Here is a 22,171-nt window from a genome sequence, read left to right on the forward strand (position 1 = left end):
TCTGCCACAAAAACTTGCCGCTTTTCCGGAAAAATCAGCCGCATTTCCAGAAAAACTTGCCAGCTGTCTACACTGACCGCTTGAATTTCCGGAAAAGCACTGACGATCTAATGTAAAATCATCAGTGCTTTTCCGGAAAAACTATGCTGCTTCCATTCGGGCAAAAGTCTTTTTCCGGAAAACTGTCCTGGAAAAGGGCCAGTGTAGACAGCACAGTAGTGTTTTCCGCAAAAAAGCCCCGATCGTGAAAATGACGATCGGGGCTTTTTTGTGGAAAAGTATGTCTAGATTGGCCACAGACGCTTTTCTGGAAAAAGTGCTTTTCTGGAAAAGCGTCCTGCCAATCTAGACGCGCTTTTCCGAAAATCCTTTTAACGGAAAACTTTTCCGTTAAAAGCATTTCTGGAAAATCATGCCAGTGTAGACATAACCGTAGTGTAGACAAAGCCCAGAGTGCTATCAGACTATTTGTTGTTTTTTAAGTTTATCCAGAATAAGCAGTTTGGGATCTCTTGCTTATCCTTAGAAATCTTGTCATTGCCAAGTTCAAGTTGAGAGAGAAACAGTTCCTTCTTGTCAGGGATTTTATTCCCTTCCCTAAGAGTTCAAGCTGGTGGATCTACAGTGGTCATAATTTAGCTGACAAGGAGGGAAATTGCCTGGCTGAAAACTATTAATCAACCTTCTGAGCAAACTCCCTTCTAGTGCCTCCTCTCCCCCGATGAGTCTCAGAGGTGTTCCAGGAGGAGTGTTATCTGTGTAGCTGAACATCAGCTCAGCTTCCTCTTTGTGGAGCTCTGGAATTGGTGGGGTCCAGGAGCAGTTGGAGCCATGTGAGTGATCTTTCATTACCCAGTGTTGATAACTGAGGCCACATAGTAGGCCTGGGTATGTCTACACTACAGCACTAATTCGAACTAATTAGTTAATTCGAACTAAGCTAATTCAAATTAGCGCATCTAGACTTAAAAACTAGTTCGAATCAGCGTTTTGCTAATTCAAACTAGCATGTCCACACTGAGTGGACCCTGAACCAAGGTTAAGGATGGCCGGAAGCAGTGCCAGCAGGGCATCAGATTAGGACTTAGAGTGTGGAGCTGTTGTCTCAGGCTAGCCGAGAGCTGTGCTTAAAGGGACCCGACCCCCACCCTGGACAGACAGTTCTCAGGGGTTCCCCACTTGCAAAGCAGTCCTGGCTTGGAGTGCCCTGAGTGCCCACACTCGGCACATCACAGCACTCGGCCATCAACCCGGCTGCACTTGCCGCAGGCTGCCATCCAGAGGGGGTGGTCAATCAAGGGGCTTCAGGAGAGCTTCCACCCTGAGGAGCCCGCAGAGCCACCCCAGTCCTCCCCATCGGGGGCTCGTACCCCATTCCTCCCTCACCTCCTTCCACTTACCCCTCCCTAGCCCCCCTTCCTGATGTACAAAATAAAGGACACGTGTGTTCAAAAATAGAAACTCTCTTTATTGAACAAAACTCGGGGAGCCTGGGAAAAAGAGGTGGGAGAGGGGAAGAGAGAGGGTGGGAGAGGGGGAGGGCAACTAAAATGATCAGGGGTTTGGAACAGGTCCCATATGAAGAGAGGCTAAAGAGACTGGGACTTTTCAGCTTAGAAAATAGGAGACTGAGGGGGGATATGATAGAGGTCTATAAAAGCATGAGTGGTGTGGAGAGGGTGCATAAAGAAAAGTTCTTCATTAGTTCCCATAATAGAAGGACTAAAGGACACCAAACGAAATGAATGGGTAGCAGGCTTCAAACTAATAACAGAAAGTTCTTCTTCACAAAGCAAATAGTCAACCTGTGGAACTCCTTGCTGCAGGAGGCTGTGAAGGATAGAACTAGAACAGAGTTTAAAGAGAAGTGAGATAAAGTCATGGAGGTTGGGTCCATGGAGTGCTATTAGCCAGGGGGTAGAAATGGTGTCCCTGGCCTCTGTTTGTGGAAGGCTGGACATGGATGGCATGAGACAAATGGCTTGGTCATTGTCTTCGGTCCATCCCCTCCAGGGTTCCTAGTGTTGGCCGCTGTCGGCTGACAGGCTACTGGGCTAGATGGATCTTTGGTCTTACCCAGTACTGCCATTCTAAGCTCTGGGCTCAGGGTCGGGGGTCTCACTGGACCACCTTGATTTTCATGCAAACCTGCTCCTGGGTGGCCAGGCTGACAGCTATCCTGCCCTAGACGGCCACTTTCCTGTGCCTAGTATGGAGGTCGTGGATGAGGTCCACAATGTCTGCACTAGACCAGGGGGGCGCCCGCCTCTTGCGGACCTGGGCAGTCTCCCGGGAGCCGCCAGCCTGGTCCCGGGAAGAGGCGGAGGGCTGGGTGGCAGCGGGTGGCTGCCTCGAGCCATGCCAGGTGCAGGGTCTGCTGGCTGGGTGCTGGCAGGCTTGCACCTGGCACAGGCACTGTAGCCAGCCTGTGTCCCTTTAAGGGCTCCGGGGCCGGGAGGGGGACAGAAGAGTTTCCCTGATGGTGCCCAGATTGGCCACCAGGGAAAGCTGGGGAGGGCTAGCCTCCCACTAGTTCGAATTAAGTGGATACACAGCCCTTAATTCGAACTAGTTAATTCGAACTAGGCGTTAGTCCTCGTGGAATGAGGTTTACCTAGTTCCAATTAAGCGCTCCACTAATTCGAATTAAGTTCAAACTAGCGGTTTGCGTGTGTAGCGCCTATCAAAGTTAATTCGAACTAACGTCTGTTAGTTCATATTAACTTTGTAGTGTAGACATACCCCCTGAGATTAAGAATCATTGAAGTTATCAAAACCAGTTGCTAGAGGAGCCAGCCTATGGTAGAAGGCAGTAATGGCTGGAGCTGAGTTGGCAAACTAACTAGAGGAGTGTTATTGGCTACAGTATAGTCATGAAGACCAGGTATAGATGGGAAAGAATATAGATGGAGAGGAAGCTATGCAGCCTGTGGAATCAAAGTGTCTTCTTGGCTATTGGAAGACAGAAGGATCCAGCATCATGAAGCTCCCCCTGTTCAAGAGTGCTGTCTCAACTGGCCAGACCTCTTTCAGGGCCACTGGGGCCAGCTAAATGTAGCCAGCTGGCCAGGAGCCCTTGCCATAAAGACAACTCTAACAAAAAAGTCATGAGCACACCTGCTTTTGGTGAGTAGGAAACTTGGAATGGCTTATCACTGATCTAGAAGAAAAAGATCATATACTAAAGGATAAAGGAAAAAAGAATCAACTCTTAATCTTCAGATTCTTTAGCTCTTAAATCTTTTTTCTGCATATGTTGCATTCATATAATGGAAACAATAGGTTTCTATCTCTACTGCATGTAAAAAAAAAGACTTAGGATGTATTTATTGCAATTGCATCCGTTAAAATCTAAAAAGGGATATTTGATCCTAGTTGTGAAACACACCTAATAGGATTGTATTTTTTAATTTGTAAAATACTAGCAAATGTTGCTTGGGGCCTTAACTCAATTAAGGCTTTTTTTTTAATAAAAGGAAAATGTACATGTTTATTTTAATGATTGTATTTTTCAAAACTAACATTTTATTATTTTTTTTCGGATTTCCTTTAAAAAGGGATTGTTAAAATATTTGTGTATTCTTTTTATGGGAATTCCATCAAATATGTTTTTCGTCATCTCTATCAGTACTTATCATTTGCTATGTTTTAACAAAGGATTATAATCAATTTGGTTTCCAATAACATTTTCTTCTAGCTTTCAAACTAGAAGCATTGATTCAGCTGTGCCAAAAAAGAGCAGTACTCCAAAATTCTGTTTTAGTGCTTTTCTGTAAGGTTTGAGAAGCAATCCTATTCCAGGTTCATTCTGTTTTTCTGGCTCATCTTCGTTCAGTCTCTTTCAACATTCACTCAGTTATGTCAGTTTTAAGGACTGTGCTTAATTTGGTAAATGTCTCTTTTTTTTGGTTTTATGAGAAGAAATCCCATTTTCCTGACACAACTAAACCCTTAGGTTAGTAGTTCCCAATCTTTTTTATACCACAGACCAGCAAACCCATTCACAAACTTTTGGTGGACTGGTACATAAGAACATAACATTAGAGAAATGGTCAGAGGTAAACAGGATGAGGTTTAATAAAGAGAAATGCAAAGTGCTCCACGTAGGAAGGAACAATCAGTTCCATACATACAAGATGGGAAGCGACTGTCTAGGAAGGAGCATGGCGGAAAGGGATCTAGGGGTCATAGTGGACCACAAGTTGAATATGAGTCAACAGTGTGATGCTGTTGCAAAAAAAGCAAATATGATTCTAGGTTGTATCAACAGGTGTGTTGTAAGCAAAACTCGTGAAGTCATTCTGCCACTCTACTCTGCACTAGTTAGGCCTCAGCTGGAGTACTGTGTCTAGTTCTGGGCGCCACATTTCAAGAAAGATGTGGAGAAATTGGAAAGGGTACAGAGAAGAGCGACAAGAATGATTAAAGGTTTAGAGAACATGACCTATGAAGCCAGGCTTCATGAACTGGGCTTGTTTAGTTTGGAAAAAAGAAGATTAAGGGGGGACATGATAGCGGTTTTCAAATATCTAAAAGGGTGTCACAAGGAGGAAGGAGAAAATTTGTTCCTCTTGGTTTCTGAGGACAGGACAAGGAGTAATGGGCTTAAAGTGCAGCAGGGGAGGTTTAGATTGGACATTAGGAAAAAAATTCCTAACTGTCAGGGTGGTCAAATATTGGAATGAATTGCCAAGGGAGGTGGTGGAATCTCCCTCTCTGGAGATATTTAAGAACAGGTTAGATAGACATCTGTCAGGGATGGTGTAGACGGAGCTTGGTCCTGCCTTGAGGGCGGGGAGCTGGACTCGATGACCTCTTGAGGTCCCTTCCAGTCCTATTATTCTATGATTCTATGATAAAAATGGCCATACTGAGTCAAACCAACAGTCCACCTAGCCCAGTGTCCTGTCTGCCAACAGTGGCCAGTACTAGATGCCCCAGAGGGAGGTACACAACAGGTAATCCTCATGTGAGCCCTCCCCTGTCACACATTTCCAGACAAACAGAGGCAAGGGGGACACCATTCCTACCCATCCTGACTAATAGCCATTAATGGACCTAACCTCCATGAATCTATCTCTCTCTAAAATGGTATTTGCATATTCATTAGGGTAATTAATTTTAAGAAGTCATATGTTATTTTACATCGCATCTGTACATGTCATAACAGATCAGAGTTTGCAGAGATCTACAACACTAAAAAAAAATCACAGAAAGACTTTCTTTCTGGCTGCTGGGTGGGGCAGCTCCACCCCCAGGGGCAACTGGTTCCTGCAGAGGGAGGTGTGCAGTGAGGGGCACCCCAAGGGGGAGGGGCATGTGGGGCACCCTATTTAGAACCTGAAATTTTGTCAGGGGCATAGCAACTGGTGCCCCCCAAGTGCTACCACCAGTCACCTCTGTCCTTCCCACATCATGCCCCAGGGGGAGGGGGAGCTGCCATTGTATCTCCCCCATCTCCTTCTGTACAACCTCAGCTCTGTGTCTCTCCCTTTCCCAGACATGCTGCTCTTGCTCCCACAGTCTCCCCCCAGCCTCACCTCATCCCCCTTTCCCTCCCTGTGACCCCCTCCTCCATTGCACCCCTATTCCCATCCACCCCATGTCTCCCCTGACCCCCCAACTTTCCTTCAGTGCCTCCTGCATCCCCCTCCTGCTCCCACCTCACACATCCCTGTTCCCCCTCACTCCCCCCTTCAGCCCTCTCCTGACCACCAGCACCACCCCCAGGGCCAGCTCCCCCTACCCCCCACACACTAACAGGTGGCAGCAGCTTCCCTGGGCCTCGGGCAGGGATCACAACTAGCTCCACTTGGAGCAGCCCAGAGCCAAACCCTCCCCCTGCAGCCCCAGGGGAACCACTCCCAAAAGGGAGGAGGAGTCTCTCTTATCTGCCTGCCCCCCCCTCCAGTGCTGCCCTTCCTAGATGTTCCTAGGGAGAGGCTCCTGGGGAGCAGTAGACTGGCCCTGATGAATCCCCCTCCCTGCTGCAGCCTGGGCTGCAGGGGAACAGCAGCAGCCCCCACTGGGACTCAGGGATCCAGCCCATAGCCTGGCCCCAGAATCACCATTGGCAGCAGTTGCAAGTCGCTTCCTGCTGCAGGGGCTGAGACCAGCCCTGGCTCCCAGAGCCCCTGCCTGCTGCTGCTGGGCCCTATTGAGCAACCCACCATATTGCAGCCCCTGCACCTGGGCTCGTGCAGCATCCCCTGCATCAAGACAGCATCATGCAGAGAAGCCATCGCAGCACTGGGTGCAGGGAGAAGAGACAATCCCAGGGAAAAGATAAGAGGGGTTTCTGGGCAGATGGGGCCTTGCTCCAGAGTCCCACTTGAGCCAATCAAGACATGGGCGTGGGCTGGCAGCGTGCCACAGTTAAGCAGCCAGCAGTTTGCGGCCTGGTAGTGGTCCGCGGCCAGGCAGTTGGGAACCATTGCCATATGTTGCTTCAAGTTATTGTAAGAAAAAGCTGTATATTCAATTTGGTGGTCCTAACTCTTACCATTTAGAAGGAGTTGTAGATCAGACAGACAAACTCTCTAAATATATAATAATGCATCTATTGAGCGTGTGCTCTTTAAGCACAATGATCAAGATCAAGGACGCTGCCTATCAAGTAAAATAGTCTGAACTATATTTTGGGAACAGATTTTGAAAAAGTCAGCAGTTTGAGCCTTGTGTGCACACATGTATACAAAAATGCTTACAATGTTCAAATACCAGATTTGTGCAGACTGTTGTGATAATGGCATGTGCAAATGAAGCACATGCTTATGCATGGCACAAATCTTTGAGAGACTGAGGTTCAATTACAAGCTTATTTTATGATGTAAACAGTTTCCTAAGGCAAATTAACAACTTTTCAACATTACCATATGCAGTTCTGAGCAAGATATTTTTATTAAAAAAAAAACCTTCATTTTTCCTAAAGGTCTACTTTCCTGCTTTACTGTTGAAAAACCATTAGGCTGTGTCTACATTGGCAAGATTTTGCACAAAAGCGGCCGCTTTTGCGCAAAACCTTGCCACCTGTCTACACTGGCTGCGAGTACTTGTGCAAGAACACTGACATTCTAATGTAGGAAATCAGTGCTTCTTATGCAAATACTCTGACGCTCCCGCTCAGGGATAAGCCCTCTTGCGCAACTGTTCTTGCACAAGAGGCCAGTGTAGACAGGCAGCGTTAATTTCTTGAGCAAGAAAGCCCGATGGTTAAAATGGCCATCAGAGCTTTCTTGCACAAGAGAGCATCTACACTAGCACGGATGCTTTTGCACAAAGGCACATGCCAGTGTAGACGCTCTCTTGCGCACATACTTTAACACAAAAATGCTTGCGTTAAAAGTATTTGCACAAAATCTTGCCAATGTAAATGTAGCCTATGTATAAGAAATAGAAAAGGGTGAGGGAGTGTTAAAGCAAAGAAGATCTGCCTTTTCTGGCTTGCTAGGTGTGTGACTAGAAATCCATCCTAACCTCATTACTGAGTTATGAATGTTTTCAATTTAATTGACAGGCATGCCTCTACTGAGCACCAGGAGCTCTTAGTGAAAGCAAGAGACTGTGGAGCCTAGAAACCAGTGGAATTGTGTACTTTCAGTAGGACAAAGGGTGAAGGAAGAGAGGTTCCAGAAAGAACATAAGCAAGCTTAAGATGCAAGTCTGGCACTGACTTTGAAGAAGTCTGTATGAGCAAAGCAATTAAAGCAAATGCACCAGGGAGTGCAGGAAGAAAAGTGAGAAAGTAATTAATACAAATTAAGATGTACAATCTGTGATGGTTATGGCACACAAGGGCTTTGAAGTGCCTTCGAGATACTGAACTCTGATGGATACACACTTACTATATACTGCACCTATATATTATATGAATAAAGAGAATGACTGTTTTGCTTCAGCAGTGATGGTGAATGTTGATGGCATCCTAGTAAAACACACAACATTTATTATTCTGATAAACTGCTCCCAAGGGAGTAGTTTCCCTGCCCTCCCAGCAGGAGATATAGTGCTGTTCTGACATAGTAGAGAAAGAAAGGGACAAAACAATAGGTAAGTCATGAAACTGGGTTCTGACTTTCACAGAGTGGGTGGCATTAATTTCAGTCTAGAAAAGCAAATAATTCACTCAAAGATGATAAATTTTACTGGAAAGTGGAAATAAAACTGAGAAGTAAAGCAGAGCTAACTTTGCATGAAAGTGTATTTGAGAACAGAAAGTACTGACTATTTACTCATCAACAGATTCAGCTGTTCAGAAAAAGAAAGCTTCAGAACGGAGGTGTTCCTGACTAAGTATACTACTCACTAGTGCATCAAAACAGCTAATTTCACAGAAAACCTAGGCCAAATGTTAAGGGGTAACTGGTTGTTTGGATGAACTAGAAAACTTGTTTCCATTTTCTGTTTTGATGACAAGGAGCTATAGGAACACAAGACAGGATAAACCACTTCCTGCCTCACTAGGTCAGCCAAGAACATGTGGCAAAAAGGGGAGAAGGGTTAAGATCCCCATTTAAAGGTTAGGTTGCTTCAAGGGAACCATTTTTGTTCCTTCTCTGTATGACAGCTATTTTTACTTTTTTAATCTATCCCACTCTATTCTCCATGGCTGTGTCCAGACTCCATGCCTCCGTCGACGGAAGCATGTAGATTAGCCAGCTCGGAAGAGGGAAATGAAGCCGCGATTAAAATAATCGCGGCTTCATTTAAATTTAAATGGCTGCCCCGATCTGCCGATCAGCTGTTTGTCGGCAGATCGGGAGAGTCTGGACGCGATGCCCCGACAAAGAAGCCTTTCTTCATCGACACAGGTAAGCCTCGTGAAACCAGGTTTACCTGTGTCGATGAAGAAAGGCTTCTTTGTCGGGGCATCGCGTCCAGACTCTCCCGATCTGCCGACAAACAGCTGATCGGCAGATCGGGGCAGCCATTTAAATTTAAATGAAGCCGCGATTATTTTAATCGCGGCTTCATTTCCCTCTTCCGAGCTGGCTAATCTACATGCCTCCGTCGACGGAGGCATGGAGTCTGGACACAGCCCATGAATCCTACAAGTAATGTAGGTTGACTTACACTCAATCACAGTAATTAGGGTATTTCATGTCCACTTTATATGCCTCTATATGTGGACCACGGGAAGACTGGGTGGCAGCATAGCTCAGAGTGGAAAGCTGGGACCTCAGGGCAATCAGGGCTCCTTGTGGGGAGTCTGCCTGGCTGGGCATCAGCTCAGCTCTGACTGGGCAGTGGGGACCCAAGAGCTTGAGCCAGTCTGTCTGGGCAGTAGCCCAAGGGCAGCCAGCTCTAGCTGGAGTTCCCTACCTTCTATGAAAGCTTTGTCAATTTCACAGGGAGCCCTTGTCACGTTATTGGATTTTAAAGTGAGCAGACAGATCACTGTTGCACCCACAGGTGGTGTTCGCCCCCAAATTCTATAAATGTGGGCCATATGAGGTGTCCAATGAAAGCTTATGCTCTACTGAGTCTGTGTATGACACTCAGGTACTTGTATGATTTTTATGTGACGTTATGGATAGGGGCTCTGTTCTTGTATTGTAAATGTTCTCTGTCTGGGAGCGAGCAATGGGCCTTGACTGCCTATTGTGAGGAAGGATTGTTCAGTGAATGGCTCTGCTATGTCATGGACAATGGCTCTCAGAGTGGCCAATACACACCTGAGGAATGTGTCTGGAAGCCTGCAGACTAGCCAGTATGGGTATGTCTACACTACAGCATTATTTCGAAATATCTTATTTCAAAATAGTTAATTCAAAATAAGTTATTTCGAAATAACCCATCTACACACAAAATGCATTTCGAAATAGCGCTTTGCTATTTCAAAATATCACGTACACACTGAGTGGATGCTGAATCACATTTAAGGCCGGCCAGAATCAGGTCCGGCAGGGCATCAGGTCAGGAGTTACTTTGTGTGGCTATTGCTTGAGGCTATCTGAGGCCTGTGCTTAAAGGGACCCACCCCAGACAACCAGTTCTCAGCTTTCCCTGCTTGCTTGCTTACCTTGAGAGACAGCAAAGCATTTTGTCTCTGTGTGCTTTGGTTGCCCTCACTTGGGACACCCTACTACTCTGCAACATGGAGCCAGAGCCACCCCTGGGCACTCTGGTGCTTCTCTTGGACGCATTGCTCTGAGCGTCGCTGCACTTTCTGCAGGCTGCTATCCGGGAGGTCCATTGGGAGGCCGTCAGTATCCAGGAGGCCCTGCGGGAGACCTTCCATCCTGAGGAGCACTAAGAGCCTCCCTGGTCTGTCCCACTGGGGGCTTGTGCCTCATTCCTCCCTCACGTCCTTCCACTTATCCCTCCCTAACCCCCCTTGCTGAAGTCAAATAAAATACATGTATTTTCATGAACACAAACTTTCTTTATTTAACAAAACTGGGGGAGGGGAATGAAACTCTGGTGCAAACCTGCTCCTGGCTTCGCATGTGGCCTTTGGTGGCCAGGCTGGCAGCTATCCTGCCATAGATGGCCACGTTCCTCTGTCTAATACGGAAATCATGGACGTTGGAGGCATCCCCCCCAAACCTGAATAAGGTCCATGATCTCCACCCTGGACCAGGAAGGCACAAACCTTCTCCAGGACCTGGCAGGATCCTGGGAGTTGGCAGACTGCTCCTGAGAAGCGGTGGAGGGCTGGCTGCCAGTGGCTTCCTGGCTCATGTGTTGGGGCCACTGGTTCAGGGGCAGTGACTGCTGGCTCTGGGCTGGCAGGCTTGGAGCTGGCACAGGCACTGTGGCTAGAGTCAACCCCTTTAAGGGCTCTGGGGAGGGGAGAGGGAGAGGAGTGTTCTTGGTTGTGGCTGGAGTGGCCACGAGGACACCCTGGGAAGGCTGGAGGCCCCCTATTTCGATATAAGTGTCTACACAGCACTTATTTTGAAATAGCTATTTTGAATTTGGTGTTATTCCTCGTGGAATGAGGTTTACCAAATTCAAAATAAGCACTCTGCTATTTTGATTTAATTTAAGTTAGATATTGAGAAAATAATACAGATAGGATACTTAATCTCTGTAATAGACTTCCAAAGGAGAATGTGGAATTCCCATCATTGGATGTTTTTAAGACTAAGTTAGAAAAACACGTATCAGGGATGGTTTAGATTGGGGTGGGCAATAATTTTGATGGGGGGGGGACACTAAGATTTTAGAAAGTGATCAAGGGAATCACTCTTCTATGGAGGGGATCCAGGGTCTAGAACTGAAATTGGGTGCACAAGGGAGCTCAGGGTAGGGGACTGGAGTGCAGGAGAGGATGTGGGATCTGGGAGTGAGTTTGGAGTTCTGGGACAGGGATTTGGAGGCAGGGCCCAGAGGGTATATGGGTGCAGGAGAAGATTATGGCCAGGAGTGTAGGAGATGGTGCAGGATCTGGGAGGGAGTTGTGACCTGGAGGAGAAGGAAGGGGAATGTAGAGGGTTTGGATGGTGACCTGGAACAGGAGGAGTTGGTGTGCCAGAGATACTTACATAGGCAGTTGCAGGGCTGCAGGCCTGCAAGACTCCAAGGCAGACTTACTGCCTGACAGCCCCAAGCTGCTCAAAATGACTGACTGCTCTAGTCTCTGCTCCAGGCACCAGAAGGAGAGGGAGGATTCACATGCTGCCTCTACCCCTAGCAAAATCTCTCACCTCCCATTGGCCAATTTCCACAAAGCCTCCCTCAAGCACCTGGAACAGGGCCACAGGGAGCAGCCAGCTGCTTAAAGCAGTGCGGGGCTGCTCTGAGCACTGGCTGCTCTATGCCTGAGGGGCACAGATCCAAAGGCATGGTGGGCTGGATCTTGCTTGCCCAAATCTAGATTTACTTGGTCCTGTCTCCTCTCTCTTCCCTGAGCTGAGAGAGAGAGACTAATCTACGTCTAATCACGGTATAAAAAACCTCAATGCAGCTATAAGCACTTATGTTCATATTCCTGGAGAGTTGTAAAGTTAGGATTTCACACTGGACATTTCACAGGATTTCATGGAGGCATTCTTTATGTTTAAACTTCTTCTTTGCTAGGTTCTCTCAATTAACAACATCCTAGCTGGGCAACATTCTCTTGCTACCTTATCGCCCGTTTCTGGAAATTAGGCTAGTTCTGCCATAAATTTAGTGATCGGTAAATATTTCTATCCTAAAAATAGGCTAAGAAACTATACAACATGGCATAGCAGTAAGTATACTTCATTTTTACCAGTTCTCTGTGTTAAATTAGCTTTTAGCAGACCATAGCCAAAGTCAAGGGCCTTCTGAAGCTCTCTTCTATGTGGATATCAATCTTGGACAATGACACAGAATGAAAATGTATAGTGAGCTCAGACGTGAATACTTCCAACCATTAAAATGTTCCACTAAGCTTTCCAATAAGACGACTAAGGCAGAGAGTATGAGAGCTTGAGACCTGGCAGCACAAAAGGATGTAACCCTCAGAGTACAGTAGTTCAACAATACCTTACTAGTAAAGGAAAAAGGAAGCGATCCAATGGAATTGCAAGACAAGCAGAAGCCTGTATCCTTTAAATTCAACAGGAAGTGACTAATCCGATTATGGTTTAAGTCTTTCAAAGTCAGTTGCCAATTAAATTTTTTAAAATGCCCTGCTGTTGAATCCAGCCCAAATAAAACATTCAGTATACTAGAACAGAATGCCTTGGGAATCCAAAAGCTAATGCTAGAAAAAAAACCTCTTAATCTGTATTTAATAATCTTTTGGCAAAAAGAAAGAAGGACCCGAGGTAAAGTTTAATGATCAAGCTGGCAATTATGGACATTGTTAAGAACTCCTTTTTCTAAGTGTGCATTTCATATTAGGAAGCATGTACAGCTATTAAATACTCAAAAAGTGACGGGGCACAGTCACTCATTAGTACTGTGCAAATTCATATTTAAAGTTTAGTCTAACATGTGCAGACAATTTTCACAGTGTATGTTAACCAATAATAAAATTTTACAAAAGTATGCCAGCAGAAGTTGTGGTGACAATTTGCTAATGAGTCATTACCGTGACTATGCCTATCTTGGCTTGCCATGTATGTTTTCCTGTAGATATTTATATATGTACAACTTGAGAAAGTGTTCATGGATTCTCCCACCATGCAGGGCTGACAAAAGCCACCTACCATCACCAATACCCCCAGAAATGCTCCTTCCCAGCTCTATAAGGGGAGCATGCCTCACTGTGAAAACCTCTGCCCTTAGTGTAGTCATTATGGCTATGTCTACACTGCACAGTTATTTCGAAATAAGCTATTCCAGAATAGCTATTTCAAAATAGCACGTCTACACTGCAGGGAAGTCTCAAAATTAGTCCAAGGCAGGCTCCCATAATATAGACGTGCTATCTCGATTTAGAGCCCCTGGAGGAATAACTTAGTATGGCCCTAGTGAGGGGCTATTTCAAAATAGCAGAAGTGGAGTGTCTACACATGCCTCTCAGAAACACATAGCTATTTCAGAATAGGCATTATTCTTTGTAGAATGAGGTTTACAGAAGTCAGACTAAGCTGTCCGTTATTTCAAAATTATTTTGAAATAACAGAATTGCTGTGTAGACGTTTGCATTGTTATTCCGGAATAACAACCGTTATTCCAAAATAACTTTGCTGTGTGGACACACCTATGAGTTGATAATGTATCTATCTGTTATGAACATGAGTCAGGGGGAAGGAGCAGGCAGAAAAGAAGGTAGTTTTAGAAACCCTGTTTCATATGATTTTCAATTATTTGCCCAGACAATACTACAAGTTTTTCGAACATGTGCATGTACAGCCAGCGATGTTTTTCCTCCGGGTTTTTAGAACGGCCATTTGTCTTTTCAGCAATTACAAACTTTATTGAGCTAAAAAATGAAACCATGAAACCAAGGAGGCACAATGTAATCCCATTAAGATACTATAGAGCATGTTTTACTAGATTTTAACATACATCTCAGGAACAAAGTTGCATTTGAGTAAAAAATAAATGGATTCTAAAACATACTGTTACATCTAAAGTTACATTCAGTAAACATTGTACTCATAAGCACAGTTGAAGAATATTTAAAAAACCTAGAGTAATACTAAGTTATGTCACGCATAATATATACTCTGAAATGTTTCCTAGTAATATCAGTTTAAAGATACAAAAGCCAAGCCTGGGGGAGGTTAGAGGGCACTAGTGACTTCTGACCTTCCTTAAAACATAACTCTTATAATAATCTATATTCCAGAGATTTAAAAAGAAGCCCAGTTTATACTTAAACTTATTCATATGAAAAACGGAGACAGAAGCCCAGCAGCAGAGTGGGGGCTATCCTATTCATTGCATAGAGTGTAACATGTATGATTACCTGCCCTGTGGGCGGGTGGCATATGTGTGCACCTGTTGCAAGGAGCTCCTGACCCTCAGAGACCAAGTTCGGGCTTTGGAGGCCAGGGTCGCTGAACTGGAGGAGCTAAGGGATGTAGACAGATATGTTGATGAGACTTTTGGGACACTGTAGTACTGTCCCACCTCCAGTCTGAGAGCCCCAGTGCTCTTAAGGAGGGTGAAAGTCTCAACGGAACAGAGCATTCAATGGGAGCAGAGGGAAACCATCCCGTAGTTGGGACCCTCCTTCCAGAGGATGTTGCGGTATCCTCTCATACTGAGGATACCTCTGAGGGGGAGGGAATGCCAATTGTTAGGAAGAGGCAGGTGTTAGTAGTGGGTTATTCGGTCATTAGAAACATAGATAGTTGGGTTTGTGATGACCGGGAGAACCGTATGGTCACTTGCATGCTTGATGTGAAGGTTGCAGATCTCTCGAGGCATCTAGATAGACTTATGTGTAGTGCTGGGGAGGAGCTTGTGGTCGTGGTACATGTAGGTACCAGTGATGCAGGGAAGGGTAGGAGAGATGTCCTGGAGGCCAAATTTAGGCTGCTAGGAAAGAGACTGAAAGCCAGGAACTTTATGGTGGCACTCTCAGAAATGCTTCCAGTTCCACGCGCAGGGCCAGGTAGGCAGGTGGAGCTTCAGAGTCTCAATGAGTGGATGAGACGATGGCATAGGGAAAGGGGCTTGGATTTATTAGGAATTGGGGACACTATGGGAGAGGGGGAGCCTATACAGGAAGTATGGGCTCCACTTAAACCAGGGTAGAACCAGACTGCTGGCACTAAACATTAAAAAGGCAGTAGAGCAGTTTTTAAACTAAGAGATGGGGGAAAGCCGATTGGTGCAGAGATGCACATAAATCGGAGGGAGACTTCTCTTACAGGAGAATCGATTGATAGCGATTCTCTAAGCTATAGTCAAAAAGAGAGGAGGGGAGAGGACAAACCATGGGCCAGAGTAGACAAACAACCGCATATAAAGGAATTCAATGCATCAGGGAAGGGCAGACAAATAAGCAGTGGCAAATTTTTAAAGTGCTTCTACACAAATGCTAGGAGTCTGACTAATAAGATGGGTGAACTAGAGTACCTCGTATTAAAGGAAGAGATTGACATAATAGGCATCACTGAAACCTGGTGGAATGAGAAAAATCTGTAGGACAAAATCATACCAAGATATAAAATATATCGAAAGGATAGAGCAGGCTGGATGGGTGGCACTGTATGTGAAAGATAATGTAGATCAAATGAAATAAAAATATTAAATGAATCAACAAGTTCCATAGAATTACTATGGATAGTAATTCCATGCTCCAATAAGAAATTAGCAGTAGGGATATATTACCGACCACCTGACCAGGACAGTGTGGAAGAAAACATTGTCCTCACTCTGAGTTTGTAAGCAACAAGTAGCCAGAGGCAGTTTTATTACGAGCTGCAGCAAGGGAAAAACTGGTTCGGACAGGGGGGGAGTCCCCCCCCCCCCCCCTCACCGAGGCAGATCTTCGAATACAAGCAATTATGAAGCAGTTTATATACTGTCTATTAAATATAATAACAATAACAATTAGTCTCCTTCCCATTACAAACACCAATGGCTAACAGTTATTTAGTTCCACCCAGATGCTCCTTATCTCAAGGTCCCTACCAGAGTCAGCATTCTATCCTTATCTCCGTATGGAGGCGAGAGGCAAAGGCAGCGTCTAATTACAGATCTCGCATTGTCAGGCCACATACTTAGCCTGACTCTTGCTCTCTTGTTAACAAGACCAAGATGGCTGCACACAAATTCTCTTATTCCCTTTTCCTGCCTCCACAACAGCAATACTGACATTGAAATGCTGAGGGAGATTAGAGAGGCTACCAAAATAAAGAACTCTATAATAATGGGGGATTTTAATTATCCTCATATTGACTGGATACATGTCACCTGAGGAAGAGAAGCAGAGATAAAATTTTTCAATGGCTTAAATGACTGCTTCTTAGAGCAGCTGGTGCAGGAACCCACAAGGGGAGAGGCAATTCTCGATTTAGTCCTGAGTGGAGCATAGGATCAGCTCCAGGAGATAACCGTTACAGGACCGCTTGGGAATAGTGACCATAATATAATAACATTTAATATTCCTGTGGTGGGAAGAACACCTCAACAGTCCAGCAGCCTGGCATTTAATTTCAAAAGGGGGAATTACACAAAAATGAGGAGGTTAGTTAAACAGAAATTAAAAGGCACAATGACTAGAGCCAAATCCCTGAAAGCTGCATGGAAACTTTTTAAAGACACCATAATAGAGGCCCAACTTAAATGTATACCCCAAATTAAAAAACATAGCAAAAGACCTAAAAAAAGAGTCACCGTGGCTTAACCACCATGTAAAAGAAGCAGTGAGGGACAAAAAGGTATCTTTTAAGAAGTGGAAGTCCAATCCTAGTGAGATAAATAGAAAGGAACATAAACACTGTCAAATCAAGTGTAAAAATGTAATAAGAAAAGCAAAAAAATATTGAGGAACAGCTAGCCAAAAAACTCAAAAAGAAATAACAAAATGTTTAAGTACATTAGAAGCAGGAAGCCTGCTAAAAAACCTGTGGGTCCCCTAGATGATCGAGATATAAAAGGAGCAATCAAGGACGATAAAGCCATTGCGGAGAAACTAAATTATTTCTTTGCTTCAGTCTTCAAGGCTGAGGACGTTGGGGAGATTCTCAAATCTGCACTGTCCTTTCTGGGTGATGAATCTGAGGAACTGTCCTAAATAGAGGAGGTTTTGGAACAAATAGAAAAACTTAATGTTAACAAATCTCCAGGACCAGATGGCATTCATCCAAGGGTTCTAAAGAACTCAAATGGGAAATTGTTGAACTATTATCTGTTGTTTGTAACCTATCCTTTAAATCGGCTTCCGTACCTAATGACTGGAAGGTAGCCAACGTGACACCAATATTTAAAAAGGGCTCTAGAGGCGATCATGGCAATTACAGACCGGTAAGCCTAACTTCAGTACCGGGCAAATTAGTCGAAACAATAGTAAAGAATAAAATTGTGAGGCATGTAGAAGAACATAATTTGGTGGTCAAAAGTCAACATGGTTTCTGTAAAGGGAAATCATGTCTTACTAATCTATTAGAATAGTGATAGAAATGTAGCCGTGTTAGTCTGGGGTAGTTGAAGCAAAATGCAGGACAATGTAGCACTTTAAAGACTAACAAGATTTTGTTAGTCTTTAAAGTGCTACATTGTCCTGCATTTTGCTTAATCTATTAGAGTTCTTTGAAGGGGTTAACAAACATGCAGACAAGGGGGATCCAGTAGATATAGTATACTTAGATTTTCAGAAAGCCTTTGACAAAGTCCCTCACCAAAGGCTCTTGTATAAATTAAATGGCCGTGGGATAAGAGGGAAGGTCCTTTCTTGGATTGAGAACTGGTTAAAAGACAGGAAACAAAGGGTAGGAATAAATGGTAAATTTTCAGAATGGAGAGGGGTAAGTAATGGTGTCCTCCAAGGGTCAGTCCTGGGACCAATCCTTTTCAACTTATTTATAAATGATCTGGAGAAAGAGGTAAGCAGTGAGGTGGCAAAGTTTGTGGATGATACAAAACTGTTTAAGATAGTCAAGACAGAAGCAGACTGAGGGACTCAAAGAAGATCTCACCAAACTGAGTGATTGGGCAACAAAATGTCAAATGAAATTTAATGTGGATAAGTGTAAAGTAATGCACGTCGGGAAAAATAACCCCAACTATAGGTACAGTATGATGGGGGCTAATTTGACTATGACAAATAAGGAAAGAGATCTTGGAGTTATCGTGGATAGTTCTCTGAAAACTTCCACACAGTGTGCAGCAGCGGTCAAAAAGTCAAATAGGATGCTAGGAATTAAGAAAGGGATAGAAAATAAGACCCAGAATATCTTACTGCCCCTGTATAAAACTATGGTATGCCCACATCTTGAATACTGTGTACAGATGTGGTCTCCTCACCTCAAAAAAGATATTTTGGCCTTGGAAAGGGTTCAGAAAAGGGCAACTAAATGATTAGGGGTTTGGAACGGTTCTCACATGAGGAGAGGTTAAAGCGACTGGGACTCTTCAGTTTAGAAAAGCAGAGACTGAGGGGGGATATGATAGAGGTATATAAAATCATGAGTGGTGTGGAGAGGGCGGATAAAGAAAAGTTATTTATTAGTTCCTATAATAGAAGAACTAGAGGACACCAAATGAAATTAATGGGTAGCAGGTTTAAAACTAATAAAAAAAAGTTCTTCACACAGCGTGTAGTCAGCCTGTGGAATTCCTTGCCAGAGGAGGCTGTAAAGGCTAGGACTATAACAGTTTAAAGAGAAGCTAGATAATTTCATGGAGGTTAGGTCCATAAAAGGCTATTAGCCAGGGGATAGAATTGGTGTCCCTGGCCTCTGTTTGTCAGAGGCTGGAGAGGGATGGCACAAGACTAATCGCTTGATCATTGTCTTCGGTCCACCCTCTACGGGGCACCTGGTGCTGGCCACTGTCGGCAGACAGGATACTGGGCTAGATGGACCTCTGGTCTGACCCAGTATGGCCGTTCTTATGCTCTTATGATCTACATATATTCCTAATCATAATTCCATGTACAATATCCCAGAAATCACTGGTCATTATAAAAATGTTTTTTATTAAGTCCAACCATGTTCACACTAAAACTCACACACTTTATAACTCAAAGCAAGACAGGACAAATTAGAAAGTACAAACCAAATCAGAGAAAATACAATTTGATATAATGCTTAGAGAGTTGTTTCTTCCCCCTCCCCCCACACCCTCAATTTTTCCTGGAAGGTATATTTCAGCCATAGAAAAGCTTGGCAGCTATAACCTTCATCTAATAATTAGCAAATGCTAACATGCAGTAAAGTAGAAACTTTATAGCTGATCCATCTGGTGTGTACTTCAGGAATCTCAGCTATAATGTTGCACACATGCATTTACACTTTCACCACAGTTCGCAAAAAAAAACCAAAAGATTTTACGCCGTGATCCTTATCATAAAGGGAATCTCTAAATATGCATTGATCTACCTGCATCTACCCAACAGTCAATCTTTTATTTCTTGGCATCTTATATCCACGACTTCTAAATAAGACCAAAACATGCCAATGAAGGGAGAACTGATTTTTGGTTATTCTTTACAGTTTTAAAAAGGAACTCTATGGGGTCAGGTGTAATAAACAGTACTCTCATCAGAAGGTAAGAATCTCTCATTTGACTGTCTTTGCTATAAGAGAGTGGAGTGGAGGGAGGAATTAACATGCTTTCTTGAACAGCTTTGTCCTGCATACTCATGAAACCTGTTCTGGTAAAAGAAATGTCTACCATTTTAGTTTTTTCTGCTCAGCTTTTCATATCACATCAACCAGTGGAGCTCAGAACTCATTGCTAGCAGGATTACACTTTATTTGTATCCATACAATATTAATATATTTAGAAAATCACAGGCATTTGTCCAAGTCAAAATATGAATAGTTGATAGGTATGTAGTGACAAATTATTTTTCTGTCGTGCCAATTTTCATCTGCAAAACACAGCATCTTTGTAGATAAAAGTATTTATCTCCACTTTTTCTGGCATCTCTGGCTGGCCATTTCTTTCAGACACCAGGTGGCACCAGATATCAAGTTTAAATCAAGTCTTTAAAGTGCCAGGGGACTCCTTGAAGTTTTAATCAATCTATTGCCATTGTCAATACCGTCTGGTGAAAGTGGTAGGGATGTTTGACTAACTGATTGTTACAATGTAAAAATGGTCAAATGAGAGTCTGTGGAAGTTTAGTTAAATGCAGAAGTCTGTATTTATACTTCTTACAGACAAATGCATAGCTGTACCTGCTTGTCACCTTTTTGCTAAGCACTGGTAAAAATATTTAAGTACACAGCTTAATTAATTATTTCCAGTAGAATTGGTACCAGATTATAGAGTTGTAGGATGAGATTTTTCTAAGCACTCAGGGTTGGCTTAACTCTGCTGCTATCAAAGTAAAAGGGTAAAATGCTCATTGATTTCAATTGGAAAAGAGGTAGGCCAACACTGAACATTTTTGAAAAGAGCCACACCCTGATGCAGACACAACCCAGAGATTTGCACATGTATCCAAACATTTTGGGAAGAGAGAATGAACTAAATGACATTATTTATATTGACTTCATTATGGCCACTCATACACAAAGCTTGTAATATCTATCTTGGGGAAGGAGGCATCAGCATCTTTCTTTTATACCTGTGTGTGCTCAGAATTGTGTGTGCATATAATAAGATAAAACAAGGTCACGTCGCATGTTCCTTTACAGTTGAGGAAGCCTTCCTGGCTTCACAAGAGGCCTGACTTTCTCCACTCTTCAGTATATGGCTCATTAATCAGAGGTGAAATAACAAGAGAGCAACTAACTGCCTACAAAAGACAGGGATCGATTTAAAAAAAAACCTACTTATTTAAAGCATCTATAGTAGCCAGATAAAATGAAAATATTTAAACATATACTGTGAAAGTATCACAATGTAATATTTCCACCTGATTTAGCAACTACTAAAATAAGCCAAATTAGGAAAAGTCATATATAAAAATAGTGGGGCTACATTGTAAATTCAAATTACTCTACATTTAAAGTAACTTTAATCAGTGCACTGCTGTAATAAAAAAAAAGCCCAAACCCATACTCTTAAACAAGAACCCATTTAGCCAGTTAAATGGTCAAATTAAACAAGATAATTAAAGTTATGCCTCCACCCACGTAGTTCCTATGTGAATTTCTGGAGTCATAAGCTGGGGAATCAAATTCTCTCTATGTTGTTTAACTTGGCTTTTTGGTGCATACTATTAAATCAGATAGAACAAAATTGATGCTATATTTAATTTGGGAAAAATTAGGACTTTTTCCATATCATGCCAACATAAAATATTAAGTATTTTTAAAACTGAGCAGGCATACCACCATGAACCAACAAACTTCTATACAACTGCAAATAACCACTAAGCTTAAAAAATTCTTTGTCTTCGCCTTTCTTCAGTAATGTGAACTGGCCACTAGAGGGAGCGCATTTATCCAAATAAACTGGTTTGATGCTGGAAAAAAAAATATTATCCATTTCACTGGTTTATACATTTCACCATTTTCAAATACATGTAGAACTTGATATGTTACTGCTTTCACTGGAGTGTCTCTTTAAAACAGCAGCACAAAAGGAATTAAAAGTTTTATAAAATACAGTTCAAAGTCCCTTCCCAAGTTTCTAACAAGCTGTGTGCATTTAATACAATGCAACCAATGCTAACAGCTGGTACAAAGTTCTATCATTCTAATTCTGTAGTATTTTAGATCTATTTTGCACTGTTGTAAAGAACCTTAAAACTGACAGCAGAGAACAAGCACCAGTATAAGAGGTTACACCTACACTCAGAAGTATCATATTAACAATACTGCTATACACAGGAGTGTTGACAAGGGGAGGGCAAAGGGGGCAATTACCGAGGGACCCCCAAGTGATTTAAAAGGGACCAGGGGACCCGGCTGCCACCACCAGCAGTGCAATGGGACTAAGGCAGGCTCTGCACCACTCCTGGAAGCAGCTGACATGTCCCTGCAACTCAAGGGGGTCTCTGCGCACCACCCCTCTGCCCCAAAAGCCAACTCCACAGCTCCCATTGGTTAAGAACTATGGCCAATGTGAGTTGCAGGAGTGGTGCCTCCGGACAGCTGCATGCAGAGACCCTGTGAGCTGCTCCCAGAGGGGTGCACCAATCACTTTCAGGAGCCACCTGAGGTAAGCTCTGGCCCCT

General features: G+C 43.6%; 1 non-coding gene across 2 annotated transcripts in view; it reads left to right on the top strand.

Annotated features, from left to right (window-relative positions):
• LOC102455739 (uncharacterized) overlaps positions 1–7,897 on the top strand; it is a 58,365-nt gene extending 50,468 nt beyond the window's left edge. For both annotated transcript variants that reach the window (XR_016349429.1, XR_016349428.1), the window contains exon 5: positions 7,517–7,897. This is a non-coding gene — a transcript (uncharacterized LOC102455739). The remainder of the gene's footprint in view (positions 1–7,516) is intronic.
• Positions 7,898–22,171: the final 14,274 nt, after the last annotated feature.

The sequence above is a fragment of the Pelodiscus sinensis genome, chromosome 4 (genome assembly GCF_052426305.1).
Source record: "Pelodiscus sinensis isolate ZL-2025 chromosome 4, ASM5242630v1, whole genome shotgun sequence".
In the NCBI taxonomy this organism is placed as follows: Eukaryota; Metazoa; Chordata; order Testudines; family Trionychidae; genus Pelodiscus; species Pelodiscus sinensis.